Raw genomic sequence first — 16050 nt, 5'->3', positions numbered from 1 at the left:
TAGTCAAATTAATTAATCCCCTTAAATATATCATACATACTCAGTTAAATCCTAAAAATTTCTAAAAATTCTCAAAAAATCTAATAAAATTATTTCTCCAATAATACTTATTATTTAATTTGTCGTATTTTACATTCTCCCCTACTAATAAAAATTTAGTCCCTAAATTTACCGCTTCAACTCAAAGATCTTCATTTAAGGGTAACAACTAAGCAACATACTCATAAAATACTCCATCATAGTATCATGAACAAATCTCTAACCGTGAGGGATTAAGAGTTCCCTCATAGAACTACAAGATGATCCACTCCCAAGTAGATGGTAATGACTCTGTGGGTTATGAGCTAACCATGCTTTCCCTACTCCCACATTACTATCTAGTCAATCATGGGTAAAATGTCCTAGATATAAATGGTCTTCACAACTACCTCCAAAATCCAAAATGCTCGTTATTATGTTGATCCTCTAACATCTGTATAGTGCATTCAAACTGTCCATCTGTTTGAGGGTGGAAAGTTATATTAAAACAGAGCTCTATACTCATAATCTACTATAAAATCTACCAGAATCATAATATGAATTGTGGATCTTCATCCGATACAATACTCAAAGATATACCATAAGGTTTGGTAATCTCTCTACAATATAACTTGCTAATCGATCCAAAGAATCCGTCCTACGGATCGATAAAAAGTGAACAAATTTAGTCAACCTATCAATGATTACCCAAATCGCATTATATCCTCTCCATGACCTGGGTAATCTCACAACTAAGTCCATCGTAACATGCTCTTATTTTCATTCCAATATATAAATCTACTGAAACAATCTCATTAGTCTATGATATTCAACTTCCACTTGTTGATGCACTAGACATCAAGATACAAAAATCGTGATGTCTATCTTCACGTCATTCCACCAATAGGTATGCTTCAACTCTCTACACATCTGGAACCACCCGAATATAGCACAAATCCAAATTGATATGTTCCCTATAGTAAGTCCTTCTGGACAAGACGTGACTCAGGAACACACAATCTATCATGGTAATAAAGAGTCTCATTCTCATCACACAAGAACTCTGTCTGTTGTCCAGAGACTACTCCTCTACCTAAAAATTGAAGATACTGATCACTAGCTTGAGCCCTCTAAATCCACTCAACGATAGATGACTCAGCAACCATGAACTCCAGAGTCCCTCACTCTATTTGTCTCTGCTCTACCAATCCCAACTCATAATCTCTACACTAATCCTGTAATCATAACTCGATGATAACCTAAAACTCCTCGGGATTTCCTACTCAAAGCACATTAGCTTTCCCTAGAGGGTAGCTAACTCCAAATCATGAACAAGATAATTCTTCTTACGATCTTTCAATTATTGACAAGCATATGGAACTACCCGACTATACTGCTTCAGAATTATACCTAACTCCTGGTATAGTTATTCTGTGTAGAGTACAAATCTATCTATACTAGAAGGTAAAACTAAAATGAGTGCAGTTATTAACTTTTCATTTCAGCTTTGAAACTAGTCTCATAAGCCTCTATCCAAGTAAATTTCATTCCTTTCCTAGTCAGTCGAGTGATCATGATACAGAATGGGTATGTATATTTATTATGTCATGGGCGATCATGATCTTATGCGTTAGATTCAAATTGATGATAGAGTTTCTAGTGATAGATCTGGTCATGCTAGAATTGATGGTAGAAGAAGGATGAATGATTATGTTGATAGAAACTTAGGAAATATCAAGATAAAGATTCCTTCATTTCAAGGCAAAAGTGATCCAAACATATATTTGGAGTGGGAAAGGAAAGTGGGATTAGTGTTTGATTGTCACAACTACTCTGAAGAGAAGAAGGTAAAACTTGTCGCTATCTATTATGAGAAAGAGGTTTGTTCCATCACATTACTATCGAGATTTGTACCAATGACAACAAAGTCTAAAAGGACTTTGACCATGCTTGATTGAACCCTTCCTTTTGAGTTGTCTTTCAACTTTCATGGACATATGCACCATATCTTCCAACTCCACATAATGTTGCAACTCTACTATGTTTGCAATTTCTGAATTCAAACCTTGTAAAAATTTTGCCATGGTTGCTTCTCGGTCCTCCTCCACATTTTTCGAATCATGGCAATCTTCATCTCCTTATGATATTCCTCCATAGTCTTGGATCCTAAGGTTAGGTTGTGTAGTCGTTGGTACAAATCTCGATAGTAATGTGATGGAAAGAACCTCTTTCTCATAATTGATTTCATCTCTTTCCAAGTGCCAACGGATCTCTCATGGTTTCTTCTCCTATTTAGAATACTTTAATCCCACCAAATAATAACATAATCAATAAATTCAACAACAACAAGTTTTACTTTCTTCTCTTCAAAGTAGTTGTGATAATCAAACACTAATTCCACTTTCTTTCCCACTCTAAATATACGTCTGGATCACTTTTGCCTTAAAATGAAGGAATTTTCATCTTGATATTTCCCAAGTTTCTATCAACATAATCATTCATCCTTCTTCTACCATCAATTCTAGCATGACCAGATCTGCCACTAGAAACTCTATCATCAATGCCCTCAGATACGCCATCATCATCATCATCATCGTCATCATTATCATCACGATTATATCATCTTGAATTTCGTGAGGAACTCTACCAGCTTGGATATTTTACAATCCAGAAATTACAGCATCTTATCTCTCTAATCTGTCGAGGATTTGATTAAATCTGATTTCCATTCATTCCAAGTGTTGTCTCAAAGCACGTTATTCAAGTGTTTCTCTAGGTCTTGCTTCCTCTCTACTTGTTGCCATTAATGCAATCTGTTGTCACTCAATCACTCAACTCACTAATGTTAGCTCTTTAAAGAACTTAGAATTGTACCTAACAAATTAACGATATGGATTATGCTCAACCCTCTCTAGATATTAATGATAATCCATTATGCATCAATGGAGGCTCAATTACAAGGGTTAAGGCTAGAAAGATGAAGGAAGCACTTAATGTGCTAATTGAAGATGTGAATGTCAAAGCTACCATTGAAGAAGATTTGACCAAGAGCAAGTCATCCAGCTTAGTCAACATAATTCAAGCCTTAGATGAGCTTAATTAGCACCTAATCTCATGTCTATGTGGTAGGGATATGTAGACTTAATTTAGACTCAGTTTCTACTTTTATTTGAGTGGTAATAATGCCATAAGCTTAAAATGGCTAAGTAGTCTATATAGGCCTTTACTAAATGGGCTTTCTTTTGACCTTTTAGGATTTTTGGTCATGCTATAGCTATAAATAAAGGGGGTGATAGCCACACATGTATCTTTTGACATATTTTCAATCTAAATCATGGTGAGACTCTCACTTGTTGGTTATTCATTGAACTAAAACTTATCAAGGCATTCCCTTATGGCGTTCGAAGACTTATCAACCACCATCTCAAGGTTGTGGCGTCTTTCATCTTCTATACCTAGGTTCGTGCTTTTCTAAGCATTGGGTCGAGATTCTTTTCATCAATATTATCGATTTAGACCTTTCTTTCTTTCTTTCTTCTTCAATTCATTGTTGGTTCTTGAGATATCATTGGGTTCATATCATATAGACTATGCACTATCTTGTCTATTACCTGCTGAGTGACCCGCACTCACCACTATATTTGTGTATTTTCTTTTTTCTCAGATAACAGGTAGATGATTGTGGAGTCGCTTGGAGTATCTTGTCTGTCAGTCTCACGTCACATCAAAAGATGGTCTTTACTTTGCTCTCGCCTTCTTACATATGTTCTTTATAGTATTGAAATTGCATTGGTGTTTAACCATGTGTCTATTTTATCGTTTTGATAGTTTGTTGTGTTTAAGTCATGTCAGTACATATTGTATCTTTTTGGTTTGTGTGGCTTTCCTATGTCTTCTTATATATTTTTGGTACAGTTGTGTGAGCTGCTTATTATACAACCGCATGGTTATATCCTTTTATTCTAGCAGTGTGAGATGTGTATATAACTGCGTAATTGTGTATGCTCCAGCCATATGGGTCATTGATAGTTTAGAATAGCCTTGTAGCCTTGTATACATGTTTCATATTGTCACCGTTACAGGGGAGATGTTGTCCGTTTGTCGCGGGGACTCCTATAAGGCATAACAATTTATTTATTGAATTTACAAGGCTTATCGTGTAATTATTTGGCATTTATTTGATGCACTTCTTCTAAATGGGGACCTGTATAGTGAGGTTTGTTATATCATCATTCTATTAGTATTTGTCTAGTTGTATGTAGCATGTATGACATGTGTATGTTGGCCACTGTTGATGTCTATTAGATCCTATTGGAGATCAGAGATTACAGTCTCAGGGGATTCCTTCTACCATACCATCAATATTACTAGTTTCTGTTACTATTAGTTGAGTGAGAGTTAGAGTCACATACCAACCCCCCGACTATTATTAGCTGGATAGTGAATAGTATATGCATACTCATGTTAATTCGGTCAGTAGAGTACTGATTTACCCTAGTTAGTTTGGTCAGTAGAGGACTGATTTACCCTTGTTGACTTGGTTAGTAGAGGATTGATCTATTCTTGTTGGTTCGATCATTAGGATATCGACTTACTCTATACCATGGAGATTCTGACCCATAGGTTACTTCTATTTTGTTAGATAACTTGGAAGGTATATTTGAGTACATGACTTGTACCGATGTAGAAAGGATTGAATTGGATGTATACCATTGTCGGTTCGATCAGTTTTAGAGGATCGATGTATCCAATTCCATGGAGACTTTGACCATGGACTATAGGTACTTGATTAGATAATATAGAAGGTATATTTAGGTAGACGCTACCGCTGTTATGGAAAAGTGTAGAGCTAGTTGCTTAACACTTACGTAATACAACCGTTACTTGGGTGTATAACTTGGAGAGTATATTCGAATATATGACTTGTATTGATAAACAGATAGATGATGTTAGCTGTATATCATTTACGTGACCAGACACCACGTGAAGGAAGATGCGTAAGATGAATTTTAGAAACAAGGCATTACTTGGTGATTACTTTGAGGTGTTTTCGAGCGAGAGTACATCTCTCCTCCTTTGGTAGCATAATGGTATAGTCGACTCGCCTAAAGCTGTTCTATGAGAGATCTTGACTCATGAACCGATCAGATATGGATGGATATCCTTGATGATACTTAGAGATGTACAACCCGTAATTATGTAGAGAATGTAGTGTTAGTTGATTAACACCTATGAGCCGTTATCGAGTGAAAATTTAAGAAGATGATCTTCGAGGAGCAGAGCGTCGATTGACAGTTATTTCGACAAATTATTTTGGTGATAGTGACCCTCTACCCTTGTGTGTATTACTTGTCACTAGAGGTTACTGAACCTCAGGTGGAGCAATCGTAGTATGATGGGTTATAAGACAATGGTTAGTCGACTTAACTAACATTGTCTTCATCAAGTAGCTCAAGATCTTGACCATATGACCATTTATTCAATGTCTTGAAGTTTATATGTCAGATCAGAGTGTTTGACCTTTTGTCGATATTTTTGGAGGATATTTAGGGGCACGATTATGAGAGTTGTGGAGATACCCTCTTAACGGGTAAACTCTCAGTTAAGAGGATGAGTGATACTTTGGACTTTGGATTGTCATTCCTTTACTATGGATATTTAAGTATTTAAAAAGATGAGATTTGATATACTCTTTGGACATTTTTAGATAAAATTAGTAGAGTTTTTATACTCATATCTCATGGATTGACCGTATCTCTATCATTTGGAGAGTTGTTGATTATCAATCAAGAAGTCCAAGGGATATCTCTTGACTTCTTGAGTCACACACTTTTGGTAGGATGGTGATATATTTCTACATCTTGATAAGACACCATTATGAGAGCAGATCATTGGGAAGTTAAATTTGTTAGCACATGACTTGTCTGTTTCACTAAAAAAATATACAATAATAAACTTCAATATATTCTCGGTAGTAGTACAACATAGACATGCAATGTTTAACTAAGGTAAATGTAAAGTCTGAAATCACTTATTTAATTAAGAATATTTATTGGATTAAATTATAATTTAATTAGAATTCAGATTTATTTAATTAAGAAGATTTATTGGATTAATTGAAATTTAATTAGATTTTAAATTTATTTAATTATAATTTAATTAGAATTCAGATTTATTTAATTAAGGGGATTTATTGGATTAATTGTAATTTAATTAAAATTAAAATTTATTTAATTGTAATTTAATTAGAATTCAAATTTATTTAATTAGATTTTGAATTTATTTAATTATAATTTAATTAAAATTCAGATTAATCAAGAATTTATTGATTTAATAGATGGATTTAGTTAGATTTAATTAAGTTAGCTTACATTTATGGAATTGAAATTAATCAATTAAGAAAAGCGGTTGAATATAAATAAAATTTATTTTAAAAACTAAATATATAAAAATTTATATAATTCATGTGTATAAATTTTTATATTAAAATGCATATGACTTAATAAATATATATAAAAAATTATAGGACTTAGTATGCATATTAAAATTTATATAACCATAGATATAGATTTTTTTATTATTTATAAAATTTATAAAGACATAGTATGTATATAAGAATTAATATAACATATAGATATAAATTTTTATATAGAAATTATACATGAATTAGTATTTTGTACAAATTATCCATCTAATCATAAATGAAATATAAATAATGCATACTATATATGATATAAATTATAACGTGTATATAAAAAAACTATAATATGTGGATAAAATTTAGTATATAGGAATTAAAAGACTTAAAGAGATAAAAATTAGTATGTATAAATGGGTAGAGATTATTCATCTAATTAATATAGAAATAAAATAATATATTACGTAACATATAAGGTATAATATAAATTACAAATAATAAATAGAATTAAATATGGAAAATATAGGATGAATATATGTTAAGTATACTTAGTAACCAATTAAGAAATTATAGTATTATAAATTATATATTATGTATCATGGATAAAATTTATATGACTAAGTAAAATATATATGAAATTATATAACCATGGATATAAGTTTCTATCTAGACTTAGTAATAAGTTTTATAAAAATAATATATATGACTTAACATTTATAAAATTTATAAGAATTAAAACTTAGACCAAGTCCTAAGCCTCTCTTCTATTTAAACCCTCACCTAGAACTCCCCCTTACCTTCTTGTTGCCACTGACCCTAAGGAGATTTCCCTCTCCCTTTTGTTTCTCCACTGGTGCTAGAGTTTCAAGGGAAGACAAGAGTTAATAGCTAAGTACTTAAGGCATGTTCTCAACCATGTTATTGTTTTAATTAGCCTCTATGTCTTGTGTAGTTTCGGATTTTTGTGGCTTGTAAGGTTTTGGTTTGTTTTCTTGCTAAGGATATCATGGTTCGGCCCATACAAATGGTGCATGTTTTCAACTATGTTAATGCTTTAAATTAGCTTCTATGTCTTGTGAATTTCAGATACTTAGATTGAGTGTTTGACTTGTCTTTCTTGCTAATGATATGTTTCGACCTATATAAATTGTGTATGTTGTTGGTACCTTAGGATAGTTCTGATGTGATTAGGTCCTATTGTGTTTAACCTTGTGTCTAAGTGTACAAGAACTTAGGAGCATAGGGCGTCGAACAAAAGACACAGCTAGCGAGAATGATAGCATGGGAGAGAGCTGACGACCTCGGTGCGTTGAGGGACGAGGTATTGCGGAAGAGTACGCGAGCGGACGAGAAGTTGGGTTCGAACGAACCCTATTTCGGATGGCCGAAATCACCCAAGCGAGCGGAGTCAGAGTGGAAAACCCGGACCGAAGCAAGCAGAGCTGAAGCTAGAGGCCTAGAGAGAAAGTCAACAAAAGGTTGACTTCCATCTTCATGGCCCCTGAAACCATTTTGGGCACCTGGAGTAGTCCGGGGTGCCCGGAACCATTTCGGGCGCCCGGAGCAGTCTGGGGTGCCCGGAACCATTTCGGGGTCCCAGAGCAGTTCGAGGTGCCAGGAACCCTTCCGAGCGCTTAGAACCCAAAAGTTAGCTAAATTCGATGTGGCATGTACCATTGCGTCGGTGATAAAATATTATCTCATTCTAGGAGCCTGGAACCCTTCCAAGCATCCCGAGCAAAGCTATATAAGCAACCCTGCTCCCAGAAGCTAAGTAACAACAAGAAATGTTTTAATTAAGTTATTTGTTCGAGAAAGGTTTTTCGTTTGCTTAATTTGTGCAATTCACTCCCTCTAGTCGGCCACCAAGGGTCCCAACAAGTGGTATCATAGCCAGGACACTTCAGGAGGACTAACCACCAAATGAGGAGCGCCACATCCCCAGCATCTATCTCTTCGACTTTCGGACAGGATCACAGGTATTCTTTAAAACCGATTTTGAATTGCTTTTAATAATGAAATTCGGTTTTGTAGCACCCGAAGGTAAGGAAGAATACTAGTGGACGAAGAAGAAGCAGGCCGACTTCGTGGCAAATGGCAAAGTAGAGTTCTATCTGCTGAGCGCCCTACCACCACAAGAAGTCAATCGAATCGGCGCCTACAACTCAATAAAAGAGTTTTGGGAGAAATTCCTTGAGCTACACGAAGGGGCGTCCGAAGCCAAGCTCGCGAGACGGGATCTACTAAGGAACCAGCTGAGTAACATAAAATTGGAAGCAGAAAAAATCGTTGCACATCTTCACTCAAGAATGAAGGAACTAATCACCAAACTCACAAATCTCGAAGAAAAAGTAAGCAACCGAGATTCGCTAAGGTATGTGCTTAATGCATTTCCTAGAACTATTGAGTGGGCATCATTAGTAGATGCTTACTATATATCTTAAGATTTAGAATCTGTCACCTTAGAAGAAATATTTTCAACATTTGAAGTCTATGAAACGAGATGTGCAGATTCGAAGAAGGAGCCGAAGCATAATATTACCCTCAAGTTGAAGATGGATGAACAAGATTCAGAATCCTCTCTTGATAATGACGAAACAGTAATGATAGTAAGGCGATTTAAAAAACTATTTAAAACTAGAAAAACTAACCATCTATAAGGTAGAAAGAAAAGAACAATCAGATGCTACCACTACAACGAAGAAGGGCATATTAAAGATAACTGCCCTAAGTTAAAGATTAAGGACAAAGGAAAGAACAAAAAACCTGTCCAATCAAACAAGTATAAGACGTTAAAGATGACGTTGTTGGTTAGTCCTAGGAAAATCGTACTGGTTCCACTGTACAAAAATTTTGTACAAGCGTCGAACCTTTCCTAAACAACCTATTGTGTTCTTTAGAAGTTAAATTAGGAATCGCAAACGGAACTTAACATCATTGATTCCAAATTTAACTTATCTGTTCTTAATGGTTTAGACTTGGATCGCAAGCGGAACTTAACATTATTGATCTAAATCCACCTACGTTATAAATTTAATTAAATATTAATTTCCAAAATTGGCTTTCAGGACTGCATGGCGAGGCACATGACCTTCTTGGTATGGGAGCATCCACCACCATCTAGACAAAACCTTTTAAGGAAAGCTAATATTTAATTTCCTTATATAACTCTAGGTTTAATAAAAAAAACAATCGAATCACAAATTTGAAAAATAAAGAAAAACACAAACACGAATTACTAATTCGAAAAACTAGATCTAATGTCTCTTGTGTTTGGAATTCTTACAAAGAAAAATAACTAGTATAATGCGGAAGAAAAATACTAGTTATACCTTCTCTTTGTATGCTAATGACCTCGAGAACTTCTGCCGTATTCCTCGCCTCGCCTTGGACATCGTGTGGGCGATGATCCTCCAAGATGAACACCACTCAAAAGCTTTCTTCCTCTTCTTCTAAAATCCGGCCACCACCACCACCAAGGAGAAGAGAGCAAAGGGAAAAGAAGAGGGGAGAGGGAGGGCCGACCACCAAGAGAGACTCCACCAAAAGAATAAGAATTGATGTCTCATGAGGCCTCCTCACCCCTTCTTTTATATTACTTGCCCAAGGCAAATAAGGAAAGACTTTTTACAAAAGTTAAAATCTTCCTCATGGTTTTCCTTTTCCCTTTTAATTTTTCCTTTTCTTTCCTCTTGATTGAATCAATCACCAAATATCAATTGGATGATGATTTATAATTATTTATTTTGGTCGGCCCCTTGCTTGGGCACCAAGCAAGGTGGCCGACCACCTCATCAAGAAAGAAAAAATATTTTTTATAAAATTTTATAATCCCTTATAAAATTTTACAAGCTCTCTTTTAATTTCCTAAAGTAGGAGTTAAAAAAAGGAAAGTTTTAAAAATTAAAACCATGTTTTAAAATTTAAAACTTCTCTTATAAAATTTCCTTTGTTAACATGGTGATAGAAAATTTAAATTTTAAAACTTCTCTTCCTTTTTTTTCTAAACCATGAGGATGGTTAAAAAGGAAAGTTTTAAAACTTTTAAATCAAATAAGAAAAGTTTTATATTTTAAAATCTCTCTTTTAAAAAAAACTTGTAGTTTTCTACAAAAAGATGATTTTAAAAATTCAAAATACCCCTCCTTGTTTGAATTATTGTGGTCGGTCCCTACATGCTTGGGCACCAAGCAAAGGGCTGACCCTTTAAGAGGAGATGTGGTCGGCCATTGCTTGGTCACCAAGCAATGGACCGGCCCCCTTCTTGGACACCAATATGGGCCTTTCTTTAGATGGACTTGAGGCTTTAATGAGGCTACGACAAGGACCTAGAGGAGAAATTGGTTTTGGCCTTCCGATGAGCTTGAGTATCCCGTGTTCGCCCCGAACACACAACTCAAGTTCATCGATAATAACTCATTCCACTAGAGAGTTATTATCTCACTACCGCACCAATCCCAAATTATATTATGGGTTCCTTCTTATCATGAGTGTGTTAATCTCCCTGTGTTTAAGATTACGAATGTCCACTAATTAAGTAAGTTACTGACAACTCACTTAATTAATATCTAGCTCAAAGAGTAGTACCACTCAACTTCATTGTCATGTCGGACTAAGTCTACCTGCAGGGTTTAACATGACAATCCTTATGAGCTCCTCTTGGGGATATTCTCAACTTAGATAACTAGGACACAATTTCCTTCTATAATCAACAACACACACTATAAGTAATATCATTTTCTAACTTATCGGGCCTATTGATTTATCAAGCTAAATCTCACCCTTTGATAAGTTAAATAAATAAATACTAAATATATATGCTTGTTATTATATTAGGATTAAGAGTACACACTTCCATAATAACTAAGGTCTAGTTCTTTTATTAAATCAGTATAAAAATAACTTACCTAAAATGGTCCTACTCAATGTTGGACCATAATCGTTCGATAGAGTGAATATCAATTACGAAAAATTCTTTCGAAAAGAGTAAACGCAGCGGAAAAATAAAACAATGCAATGCTAACACAAGAACCAATTTTACTTGGTTCGGAGCCTTTGGCGACTCCTACTCCAAGGCCCGCATACAAGGGTGCTTTCGTTGGACAATTCACTAGCAATACGAAGAATGTTACAATAAAGAATTATAGGAATGCTAATAAAAAAATTAATACCGACAAACTGAAAAGAAGTAAACTGAAGACAGCGCTTTGTCGGAGTAGCCTCGAGGCGTCACAGGAGCACAGTAGAGCAGTCTGAGAGTTCTGAGTTGTTGTTCTGAGCTTCACCTTTGACCCTCCTTATATAGGAGGCTCGGGGCGCCCCGGATCCCTTCCGGGCGCCCTGGTGTGACGTGGCAGACCCAACCAGCGAGTTCCACGTGTCAAAACCACGAAATGGATAATATTTGCCTCCGGGCGCCTGGACCCCTTCCGGGCGCCCGGACCTCCTTTCTCCAGAAAATCCTTCTCCTGCAAGACAAGGTTAGTCCGAGGCAAATATATAATGTGTAACCTGCAAAATAAAGTGTTAGCACAGTTTATAAGTTTAACAAAAAGAGTATAACTTAGATTCTGTCTTTCCGAGACCGGAATCTAGTCACGATCTCGACTTAGATATCCGAAATGGATCTAAGCCGGATCGACGCCTAATGTTCCCTTCTCGGGAACGCGTCCTCACAGTCACTTCCTTCTAGTGACTTACCTTTACTCACCTGCCAGACGTCTGGTCAGGCCTTCGACCCGTCTAGACTTCTCGCCAGCTATCCGGTCAGCCCTTCGACCTAGTTGGACTTCGTTCCAAGCATCCGGTCAGCCCGTCTACCGGCCTAGACTTCGTGCCAAATGTTCGGTCAGCCCGTAGACCCATTTGGACTTCGTGCCAAGCGTCCGTCAACCCATCGACCCGCTTGGACTTCGCCTGCACACTCGGTCAGAGTGTTAGATAATGACAAACCTAACTTAACCTAATTTGTCATTCATCAAAACCTGAGTTAGATCGTTAGTGCTAACCGCACTAACAATCTCCCCCTTTTTGATGGAATGACAACCTGGTTAAGTTAGTGAAAAAATATGCAAGTAACAAAACCAGCATGATTTTTAAGGTTTAAGTTAGTTTTTAATTTTGACATTTTGTTTGCTCTAACTTAACCACCTATCCCTCCCCCTTTGGCATTCATCAAATAAGGACAAAAGTCAAGCAATCAAAAAAGACAAAGTAAAAGTTGAAGAAATGATGTCAAGTCAACTTGGGGGAGTTTTAAATGTCACCATATAGTAACTTAACTTTTGTAACATAACTAGGTTTTGAAAAATACTTAATTTAGCAATCTAACTTAGTATATTTTGAGTAATTCTTAAAGATGGAATTTGCCAACTCAAAGAGAAAGTTTTTAAAAGCGAATAGTCAAGTATAAGTTTAGGGAAGTTAAGTTTAAGTTTCAAACATAAGTGTTTAAGTTTCAAATTTTAAGAAATTAAATTTTCAAGCATGAGTTTTTAAAACCAAGGTTTCAAGATCAAGGTTTAAATTTTCAAAATGAGTTTCAACTTTGAAACACTTTTCAAACATAAGTTTTCAAAATCAAAATTTCAAAGCTAAGTTTTAAAAATCTACTTTTTCAAAACTAATTAAAAATTTTTAAAATAAGTTTGTAAAAGAATCAGTTTTCAAAACCTTAGTTTCAAACTCAAAACTGAAAAAATTTGAGAAAAGACATTATTTTTAAAGTGAAGAAAATAATTTTGGTGCTAAAAGTAGGTTGATTTAATCCTCCCCCTAAACCTGACATTCAAAATAGCTGTCTAACCAATTAGGTACTTACTGACTATCAGAAGATAGCAGCTTTCACTTGGTTAGTCAAGTTAAGTGCATTGTAATCAATTAGTGTTTGACTAAACTGAATAACTTAACTTGATCATAGATCGGAGACCTCCTGTCGCACCTCTCGTCGTAGGTCGGAGACCTCTCGCCGTATGTCTCGGTGAAACTCGGAGGACTCCTATTGGAGGCTCAACATAGCTCTCTCTAGTCCGGATAATCGATCGGCTAGAGTGCGAGGAGCGGGACGTGGTGCTCGAGCTGGTGGTGGGGCAGGAGCGGCCTCGTTAGGAAACAGTGCGAGAAAAAACTCATCCTGCTCTGCCTCCTCCTACTGGGCATCTGGGTCGGGCTGGTGCTGTGCCCCCCTCTGCCAAGACATGATACCCTCATCATCTATATGAACACTAGCTAGGGAAAAGTTCCTAGCTCCTATAACGTCAAACTCGGTCACAAGGCGAATGTCACCTCTGGTGACATCAATGTCCAAAGAGGACATATATGCTGTCAGAATGTGATAGTAGGGCATATGAACTCGTCCACTAGTCAAGTATTTGGCCGAGTAGATAATGGTGGAAAAGATATGTAGGCTGATGTCAATATCTAACCTATGACACAGAGCATAGAGAAGAAAAGAGTGGAATGGACGCATCACCGCGATATCGCGAGTGCTCAGTGGTAGAATGCAAAAGACTAAGACTCTATAAAGAGCGTAGTCTTGGACTCAATGGGCAACTGACCTAAACTGGGTCACAGTGGGTACTCGCAGGCCCAAAAAAAAAATACGAATAAATCGTATCAAGAGTAATATGTGAGTAGGGATCTCCAAATGGTAGATCCCTAGGAGGATAGCACTGAAAGGGACAGGTAAATGGTCGTATCTCCAAAAAGTCCCGGATGATAGTAGGGGATAGCGTGATATCAGTGCCAACTGCCCTAGTAGTGTAGGTAAGGTCGTCTACTTTCACTAGTTTGTTATAAAATTCCGCACACAAACTTATGTTTACTGGACTAGTACATTCAACAAGGTTTCGCAAGTTATAGTGGTTTAAGTAAAAAAAAATTTAAGTTTAATTTTTAAAATAATTTTTTAAGTAAAAAAAAATTAAATTAAATTTGTAAAATAAATTTTTAAGTAAAAAAAAGTTTAATTTTTTAAATAAATATTTAAGTTAAAAAAATTTAATTTTAATTTTCAAAATAAATTTTTAAGTTAAAAAAATTTTAAGTTTAATTTTTAAAATAAATTTTTAAGTTAAAAAATTTAAGTTTAATTTTTAAAATAAATTTTTAAGTTAAAAAATTTAATTTTAATTTTAAAATAAATTTTTAAGTAAAAAAAATTTTAAGTTTAATTTTAAAATAAATTTTAAGTTAAAAATTTAAGTTTAATTTTTAAAATAAATTTTAAGAAAAAAATTTTAAGTTTAATTTTTAAAGTAAATTTTTAAGTTAAAAAAATTAAGTTTAATTTTTAAAATAAATTTTTAAGTTAAAAAAATTAAATTTTTAAGTAAAAAAAAATTAAGTTTAATTTTTAAAATAAATTTTTAAGTTAAAAAAATTTAAGTTTAATTTTTAAAATAAATTTTTAAGTTAAAAAAAATTTAATATTAATTTTTAAAATAATTTTTTTTAAAAAAATTTAAGTTTAATTTAATATGTTAATTTAAATGATTTAATTAATTAATTTAATTTAACTTAATTTAATTTTAAGTTAATTTAATTTAATTTTGATTTATTTTAATTTTAAGTTAAGTCCTTAGTCATCTCACCTGATTTATGTTTTCAATCAGGGAATCCTATAATTTTGCGAGATGAATTAGATTCAATTTTAGGGTTTGTTTTTAACTTGTGTTAGATTCAGGTTTAGCTTTGGGTTCAACAAATAGGCGTTCTCTGGATAAACTTCTGAGCTATGGTGAGTCACTTGGACATCATTAGAGTAACCATGCCTTCGAGGTTTTCCAAATAGTCCTATCCACTGGACTTAGTACAAAACCTTGGTTTAACTGGTTAGGATCCATAAAATGTAGCTTCGGTCAGTTCCACTTAGCCAAATGCACCAGGTCGAAGTCATATCTTCCTAGACATGCATAGACTAAGCTTCCCTAACGTACTATCATCCAAAACTTCACCAGTACCATTTTTCAAGTTAAACTTGAACCCTTTTTAACTAGTCTTAATTACCCTGTCGGGTAGGTTGGTTAGAGTTACCCTGCCGGGTAGGTTAGTTTTAGATGTGCCAGCTATTCTGGAGCCTCCTCCTGAATTAATGGTTGTTAATTTAATTTTTGGTTCTAGGTTTATGTCTATTTCTTTTATAATTATACTTTACTTGGTGATAGTTTAAATTTTGGTGAGTTCTAACATTTTTAGATTTTAAGTTTTTTGGTTTAGGTTTGTATTCTGGTTTTTGATTTGGTTTATTTGACTTTACGTAATATATTTTATCTTTAGGGATATAATATTGGTTAGGTCCTATTTGCGTGGTCAAACACGCTTTCGGAACCCAGGCTTTATTCGTTGGTTTGTATTGGGTTATTAATGATTTAAAAGTTTTATTTGAGTTCGACTTATATCCTAGTCCGGTTTTATTATAACATGTTTTTTGATTATTTAGGATTAAGTCTAAATTTTTTGATCTGGTAGTAAATTTTTCTAACATATTTTTTAAATTATTAATTTCTAATTTTAATGATGAATTCTCCTCCTCAAGTGTTAGATCTTGAGTTGGTTTATTATTTACAACTTGTTCCTTGAGGATTTGATTTTCCTCGAGGAGCAATTTGTTTTCA

Source organism: Zingiber officinale, chromosome 10A (assembly GCF_018446385.1).
Source record: "Zingiber officinale cultivar Zhangliang chromosome 10A, Zo_v1.1, whole genome shotgun sequence".
NCBI classification, from domain to species: Eukaryota; Viridiplantae; Streptophyta; class Magnoliopsida; order Zingiberales; family Zingiberaceae; genus Zingiber; species Zingiber officinale.
This window is presented reverse-complemented; position numbering follows the sequence as displayed.